Source organism: Canis aureus, chromosome 29, assembly GCF_053574225.1.
Source record: "Canis aureus isolate CA01 chromosome 29, VMU_Caureus_v.1.0, whole genome shotgun sequence".
Classification (NCBI taxonomy): domain Eukaryota; kingdom Metazoa; phylum Chordata; class Mammalia; order Carnivora; family Canidae; genus Canis; species Canis aureus.
Genome location: NC_135639.1, coordinates 30,677,783 through 30,686,081, shown reverse-complemented (window position 1 = coordinate 30,686,081; position 8,299 = coordinate 30,677,783). Strand labels below are relative to the sequence as shown.

The 8,299-nt window shown below is 43.7% G+C and overlaps 1 pseudogene; it reads right to left on the bottom strand.

Annotated features, from left to right (window-relative positions):
* Positions 1-3,689: 3,689 nt before the first annotated feature.
* Positions 3,690-3,756, bottom strand: LOC144301503 (U4 spliceosomal RNA; annotated as a pseudogene).
* Positions 3,757-8,299: the final 4,543 nt, after the last annotated feature.

Sequence of the window (8,299 nt, the reverse complement as noted above, 5' to 3'; positions counted from 1 at the left end):
GAAGTCAGACACTTAACTAAACCTCTCAGGCACCCCCAAAAGGTTGATTTTTTTAAAATTTGCCTTGGGGCATGAAGGCCATATGCCCTATGAATTCTCTATAAGCCACATCGTATGAGGAAGTAGGAACTATGACAAATGGGCTGCTGGCCATGAGCCAGCACAGGCCTCATGGGGAGAAATGGGCAGGGTTGCCATGGTTGGGGCTAACTTTGGGAGGCTACCATTCTATCACCTGACACATTAAAGAACACCTACAGTGTCCTAGGTACTATGCCTATTTCTAAGGCCACATAGCAACAAACCCTGGAGGCAGTCCTTACAAAGCTTAAGAGTCTGTGGTAGACAAAATAATGGCCCTCCAAAAATGTCTATGCCTAATCCCTGGGCCCTGTGAATATGTGACTTTACTTGGCAAAGGGGACTGTGCAGATGTGATTAAGTCAAAGATTTTGAGACGTGGAGTTTATCCCGGATTATCTAGGTGGGTCCAATGTAATCACAAGGGTCCTTTTAAGAGGGAGGAAGAATGGGATCCCTGGGTGGCGCAGCGGTTTAGCGCCTGCCTTTGGCCCAGGGCGCGATCCTGGAGACCTGGGATCGAATCCCACGTCGGGCTCCCGGTGCATGGAGCCTGCTTCTCCCTCTGCCTGTGTCTCTGCCTCTCTCTCTCTCTCTCTGTGACTATCATAAATAAATAAAAATTAAAAAAAAATAAGAGGGAGGAAGAAGGGTCAGGGTCAGAGAAGGAGATGCAGAGGTTGAAGGGCTGTGATTGCTGACTTTGATGATGGAAGGTCTATGAGGCAAGGAGTACAGGAACTCCCTAATGCTGGAAAAGGCAATGAAACAGACCCCTCTCCACCCCAGAGCCTCCAGAAGGAAGCACAGCCCTGCTGACAGCTTGATTTTTAACCCAATAAGACCCACTTCAGACCTGACACTAGAACTGTAAGAAAATCAATTTATATCGTTTTAAGACGCTAAATTCCTGGTAATCTGTTACAGAACCAATAGGAAACTAATACACATTCTAACACAGAAAAATGTGTAAATAAAACATTACTGTACCCTACCTTAAATATGGGTTATAAAAAGATTGGCTTCCAAGTGTAATGGCTGAACCCAAAAGGAGGAGCTCAACTGGGTCATAATGAGTTAGGAAATACTTTCTGTGAAAGTGACTCGGGCTGACACTAAAGGATGGTGTGGCAGTGTTCACAAAACCCATTCCTGGGCAGCCCCGGTGGCTTAGCGGTTTAGCGCTGCCTTCAGCCCAGGGCCTGATCCTGGAGACCCAGGATCGAGTCCCACATTGGGCTCCCAGCATGGAGCCTGCTTCTCCCTTTGCCTGTGTCTCTGCCTCTCTCTCTCTCTGTGTGTCTCTAATAAATAAATTTTAAAAATCTTTAAAAAAAAAACAAAAACCCATTCCTTCTTTTCTCGGAACATAGCTAGAATGTTGCCCAGACTCCTTTGCAGTGAAGTGTAGCCAAATGACTGAGTTCTAGCTAGTGAAATGTGAGCAAAAACAATGTGTACTGACCCATAAAAACCTCCCTTATATGATTATCCAGCGCTCTTGGCTATTGTGCTGACAGTCTGTCAATGCTTGGGGCGATCTTGGAGGCCACACAGAGAAGGTGCAGCTACCATTTCCCTCACCAGCACACAGCATCCAGGATTATCAATCCAGATTATTAGGAGAACCTGAAAACAACTTTGCATTATGCACTGAAGTTCTGAGATTTGTTATAGTGTCTGGCACCACGCTAACCAACAGAGATGGGGAAAGGCTGAGAGGGGAAGAAGAAGAAGTGGGGAGAGCAGTACAGCTAAGCAACTCGGACAAGGTCAGGGTGGTTGGAAGTGAGTGGCAGAGATGAGAAGGGGGATATGTGAAGGATAGGGATGCTGCGCTGCTGAGCACTAGGTCAGCTTGTGGGCACAGGGGCATAAGGGGACCTGATTGGTGTTTTGAAGACAGCAATACCCCCCGAGGAAGCAAACCCCAAAGAAGTGAACACGAAGGCCAGATGCCAGTTCAGACTGATGGCAAAGTAGAGGCTCCTTGTGTGATGAAGGGCTCTGCGGTCCGGCCAAGTGCAGCCCCACACCTTCCTTCTCCCATGGTGCACCTGGTGTCGCTCTGGCTGCCCTCTCAGGAGCATAGGGTCTATTTCCCAAGACTCACAGGCCCTGTGTTTCACAGAATCTTGGTGAGTTTGTCCTAGAAAGGGCAGGTGGCTTTGAGTAGGCCATTCGGAGTTTCCCTCCCTGAGTAGCTTTGCTTCTGGTTTCCCGGGGCGGGGGTTTGGGGGGTGGTGGTGGACAGGTGAGCCCATGCATCTGTCGACCCTAACCTGTAAGGACACGAGGCCTTCTCTTTCCCATTTCAGATTCATACCTGCAGATCTCAGGGCCTCCTTGGAGACACTGCTGGTCTCATCCCCAGAACCACATGACCTCATTTGGAAAATCATAATCCTGCCCACCTACCTGCCCATCTGGAAATGCAGACTTGAGGACACTGTCTAAATTCATTCTCAGCTGTTTCAGGCCACATCCCTAGGCCTGGTGAGCTGTGTCTCCAGCTCCCTTGAGTGTAGTCCTAACTACCTTCAGCAGAGGACACCGGGTTGGGAGTTGGCGACCTGGGTTCTAAGTCCTGGTTCTTCCAGTACCTGGATGCTGAGAAGGGCAGTCCCTGCTCTGGGCTTCAGTGTCCTTATTTGTAAAGCAAGAGTTTTGGATTCAATTGCTGGAGACTTTCCTGGCTCTGGGAGGCTGGATAGGCAGCTTAGCTGTGATATCCAGGCTCATAATAATTTCTAGAGCTTCCTGATATTCCTCTTACAAAATTAGGATGGCCAGAAGCTAGGCCCAAAAAGATGATGAGAGGACAAGCAGACTTCTCTTGTGCTTTTTATGCTGTTTCCAACTCTGTAAAATAGACGTAATAAAAACATCAGGTGGGACGCCTGAGTAGCTCAGCGGTTGAGCGTCTGCCTTTGGCTCACAGCATGATCCTGGGATCTGGGATTGAGTCTCCCATCGGGCTCCCTGCAGGGAGTCTGCTTCTCCCTCTATCTGTGTCTCTGCCTCAGAGACCCTCTGTGTCTCTCATGGATAAATAAATAAACCTTTTCTTAAAAATAAAATAAAAACAACAGGCTGTGTTTTAAGCAGGGAAGAAAGAGTCAGCTGCACCTTGTGATTGGCTTCCCAGCCCTGAGTAAACGATGTCCCTTCCCTCATCATCCAGGTCCACCGAATGCGTACTTCTAGATACCTATCAGCCTGGATTTAGGGTTTGTTCTCTCTCTTCTACTATGTGGTTCTAATATATTCTTTTCTAGCCATCTTGCTGGATATTTGGCTTTTTTTTGCTTTTATTATATAAATTTGTGGGTGTAGATGGGCTATACATTTAGATAAATAAAAACTGCTATATCTCCAAAAGAACACACAAAACTTGCAAGGTAGATAGGAATTTAGGTAATGATAGCTAACATTTATTTGTAGTTAATATATGCCATGTACTGAGCCTAATGCTTTACATGTTTTATTTTATCCTTAAAACAAATGTATGAGTTAGATATTCCCTCTGAGAATATTCTCTCTGGGCAACAGAGGAGGAGGAGAAGCGGCCAGGGTCACACAGTGGGACCACACAACTGGGAGACTGGGTTTAATTAGCAATAATCGCGCCTCGGATAAACCTCATTGGCTACGATACTGCCACTGCGCAAAGCTTGGGAGACTGGGTTTAGATGACCAATTATCACAATGTGGCTGGACCTCTCTTGGTTTTAGCATCGGAAGTCCAATGTCCTGGGAAACTCCCATAGTCCCAGGCAAGCCAGGGCAGTTGGTCACAACTCAGGGGTTCTCAACATATTGTCTCAGAGGACATTCTGCAGTGCTGGTTTTTACAATAATGGTGGCCATTATTATTTGTATTACAACTATTACCAGATATAACTTTTCAACCTCTCATTCTGCTTTCCACCATAATATCCCTCAGAAAGAATTATTAGCTTTGCCAAACTACTTCCCATGCTCACAGGAGGAGGAAAGGAGTTGATTTAAGAGTACCCAGGATAAAGGGTGCCTACGTCTTACTTTTAACCAGAACCTACTTTTCTGGCAAGGTGGGGCTCCCTGGAACCTCCTGCTTTGAAAATCAACTGGCTCATGTCTCTGGGTAAAATACAGGGCTAGGTATTTTAAAATGTTACCTGGGATACTGGTTGTTTTTGTTTTAAAGATTGATTGATTCATGAGAGACAGAGAGAGAGATAGAGAGGCAGAAACATACGCAGAGGGAGAAACAGTCTCCTTAAGGGGATCCCGATGTGGGATTCGATCCTGGAACTTCAGGATCATACCGTGAGCTGAAGGCAGATGCTCAACCACTGAGCCATCCAGGCATCCCTGTAGAACACTGGTTTTATACAGGTATAGTGAAGCCCGCAGATCAGTAAACTACAACTGCTGAAATAGTTTGTTACTCACAGTTCCCAAGAGCTTGGGGCCTACTGGATCCTGACAGCCTTCGGCCAGAACGCTGGCTGCACAGGAAGAGTGAAGGCAAGGAACAAGTCAATGAATAACTCCCTGGAGCTCTTTAGTGCTGTCCTCTAAACCTGGACCCTTAAAGGGGACATTTCCTTTCTCCTTTCTGGACAATGAAAGTACATTGCAAATAAAACTGTTTTAAAACATGGTTGATTAGTGGTTTCCATACAAAGCAAAAAAACCTGAACAGCCCAACAAAAATGTAAGGTAGGAACTTTGGGGGCCAACTTCCCTAAAGCAGTGGCCACTGCCCTGTAGAAGTGGCTCTTAGCCTCAAAAAAATTAAACAAAATTATCATATGATCCAGCAATTCCAATTTTGGGTGCATATCCCAATTCAAAAAAGTTGAAGGCAGGGACTCAAATAGATACTTGTACACCCATGTTCACAACAGTATTATTATTCTCAATAGCCAAAAGGTGGAGACAACCCAAATGTCTATCAACAGATAAATGGATAAACAGATGTGTTGTATATATACCATGGAATATTACGCAGCCTTAAAAAGGAAGGAAATTTTGACACATGCTACAACGTGGATGGAATGTGAGGACATTACACTAAATGAAATAAGCCAGTCACAAAAGGACAAATACAGCATGATGCCATTTATACAAGGTATACAGTGGAGTCAAATTCACAGAGACAGAAAGTGGAATGGTGGTTTCCAAGGGCTGGAGGAAAGGGAATGGGGAGTTAGTGTATAATAGGTATGGACTTTCAGTTTGGGCTGATAAAAGGTTTTGGAGATGGATGGTGGTGATGGTTACACAACAATGTGAATGTACTCAATGCCATTCAATAGTATATTTAATATGGTTAAGATGGTAAATTAGTTACTTGTATTTTATCCACAATAAAAAGAGAAAAGGAGTGCTAGTTGCAAAGAAGAAGGAAGAGGAGAAGAAGTAGTAGTAGTAGTGATGATGGTGGTATTGGTGTTGGCATGGATGTGGAGAGACTGGAGCCCTTCCTCATACACTGTTGGTGGGAATGTAAAATAGTGTAACTGCTTTGGAAAACAGTCTGACAGTTCCTCAAAAAGTTGAATGTGAAGTTAGCATATGATCCAGCAATTCCACTCCTGGATATATACCCAAGAGAACTGAACGCATACATTCACACAAAAACTTGTACACAAATGTTCATAGCAACATTATTTGTTATAGCCCCAAAGTGGAAACAACCCAAATGTCTATCAACTGATGAATGAATAAACACAATGTGGTATATCCACACATGGAATGTTATTTGGCCATAAAAAGGAACAAAGTACTGACATATCCTACAACACGGATGAAACTTGAAAATAGTATGCTCAGTGAAAGAGCCAGACAAAAAGGTCATATATATGATTCAATTTATATGAAATGTCCAGATAGGCAAGTCCATAGAGACAAAGTACATTGCAAGGGATGGGGGGCAGAGAGATAAACATGGGAAATGACTGTTTAACAGGTACTGTTTTTTTTTTTTTTTTTCTTTTTAAGATTTATTTGAGGTGGGGAGAGACAGAGGGAGAGAGAGAGAATCTCAAGCAGAGTCCCTGCACCATGGAGCCCAATGTAGGGCTCAATTCCAGGACCCTGAGATTATGACCTAAGCCAAAATCAAAACCGGCCACTTAATCAACTGAGCCACTGGTGTCCCAGTATAGGTTTTCTTTTTAAGATGATGGAACTCGGGATCCCTGGGTGGCGCAGCGGTTTGGTGCCTGCCTTTGGCCCAGGGCGTGATCCTGGAGACCTGGGATCGAATCCCACGTCAGGCTCCTGGTGCATGGAGCCTGCTTCTCCCTCTGCCTGTGTCTCTGCCTCTCTCTCTCTGTGTGTGTGTGTGTGACTATCATAAATAAAAAAAAAAATAAGATGATGGAACTCTGTGGAATTAGGTAGTGGGAAAGATTATGCAACATTGTGCATACACTAAAAAAAAATTAAAAATTAAAAAAAAACCCACTGAGTTGTATACTTTAAAAGGGTGAGTTTTATAAAATGTGAATTACATCTTAACACAGCTGTTACAAAAAAGATATTACTAAGAAAATAAAATACTATAAATTAATTAAAACTTGGGAAAATATTTGAATTGATATTTCACTAAAGAAACACAAGTGGCGGGACGCCTGGGTGGCTCAGTGGTCGAGCGTTTGCCTTCAGCTCAGGGCATGATCTCAGAGTCCTGGGATCGAGTCCCACATTAGGCTCCCTGCATGGAGCCTGCTTCTCCTCCCTCTGCCTATGTCTCTGCCTCTCTCTCTCTGTCTCTTGTGAATAAATTAATAAAATCTTAAAAAAAAAAACAACACAAGTGGCCAGTAAGTACACAAAAAGATGCTTAATGTCATTAGTCATTAGAAAAATGCAACTTAAAACCACAATGAGATTCCCTTGTACACCCACTAGAAGGCTATTAAAAGAGACAGACAATGTCAACTGTTGGCAGGGATGTGGAAAGACAGGAGTCCTCAGACATGCTGGTGGGAACGCAAAATAGTCAGCTACTTTGGAAAAGTTCGGCAGTTTCTTTTTCTTTTTTTTTTTTTTTTTAAGATCGATAAGATAGAAAGCGAAGCAGACTCCATGCAGGGAGCCCGATGTGGGACTTGATCCTGGGACTCCAGGATCATGCCCTGAGCTCAAGGGAGACGCTCAACTGCTGAGCCACCCAGGTGGCCCTTAATTTTTTTTTTTTAAATAGTATTTTTAAAATAATCTCTACACTCTGGGGATCCCTGGGTGGCTCAGCAGTTTGGCGCCTGCCTTTGGCCCAGGGCGCGATCCTGGAGTCCCGGGATGGAGTCCCGCGTCAGGCTCCCGGCATGGAGCCTGCTTCTCCCTCTGCTTGTGTCTCTGCCTCTCTCTCTCTATCATGAATAAATAAATAAAATCTTTAAAAAAAAATCTCTACACCCAATGTGGAGGTCAAACTCATGACCCTGAGATCAAGAATCACGTGCCCTCTCAACTGAACCAGCCAGGTACCCCTGTTCCACAGTTTCTTAATAGATTAAACATAAACTTAGCATATGACCAAGGAATTCCACTCTTAAGACTCTACTCAAGAGAAATGGAAACATATGCCCACACAAAGACTTAGGACGTCAACGTTCATAGCAGCATTAGTCATAACTCCAAATTGGAAACAATCCACATGTCTATCAACTGGTGAGTAAACAAAAAGTGTGTATAGCCATATACTAGAATACTAGACAGCAATAAAAAGAAATGAACTACTGACACATGCCAAAACATACACGGATCTCAAAAACACTATGCTAAGAGGTCAGAAGCAAAAGACTTCCATATTATATGATTTTCTTAACATTAAATATCCAGAAAAAGACAATTTATAGAGACAGAGAGAAGACCAGTCATTGCCTGGGGCTTTGCACAGGAACAGAGTAACACCATAGATTCAGGACGGAACTTTCTGGGGTGATGGAAATGTTCCAGAATTAGAGGTGGGTGATGTTTGCACAATCTATAAATTTACTAAAAACCATAGAACCATAGAAAATTTACAATGGGTAGATTTTATGGTAAATAAATTGTATCTCAATAAATCTGTTAAAAATGGTTATAAGGGAATTTATTGGCTCAATAAAAGAAAACTCTAGAGCTGTGGTGTCAGTTTGGTAGTCCCCAGCCACACAGGGCTATTGAATGCTTGAAATATAGGTAGTCCAAACAGAGATGTGTTGAATATACACACAGG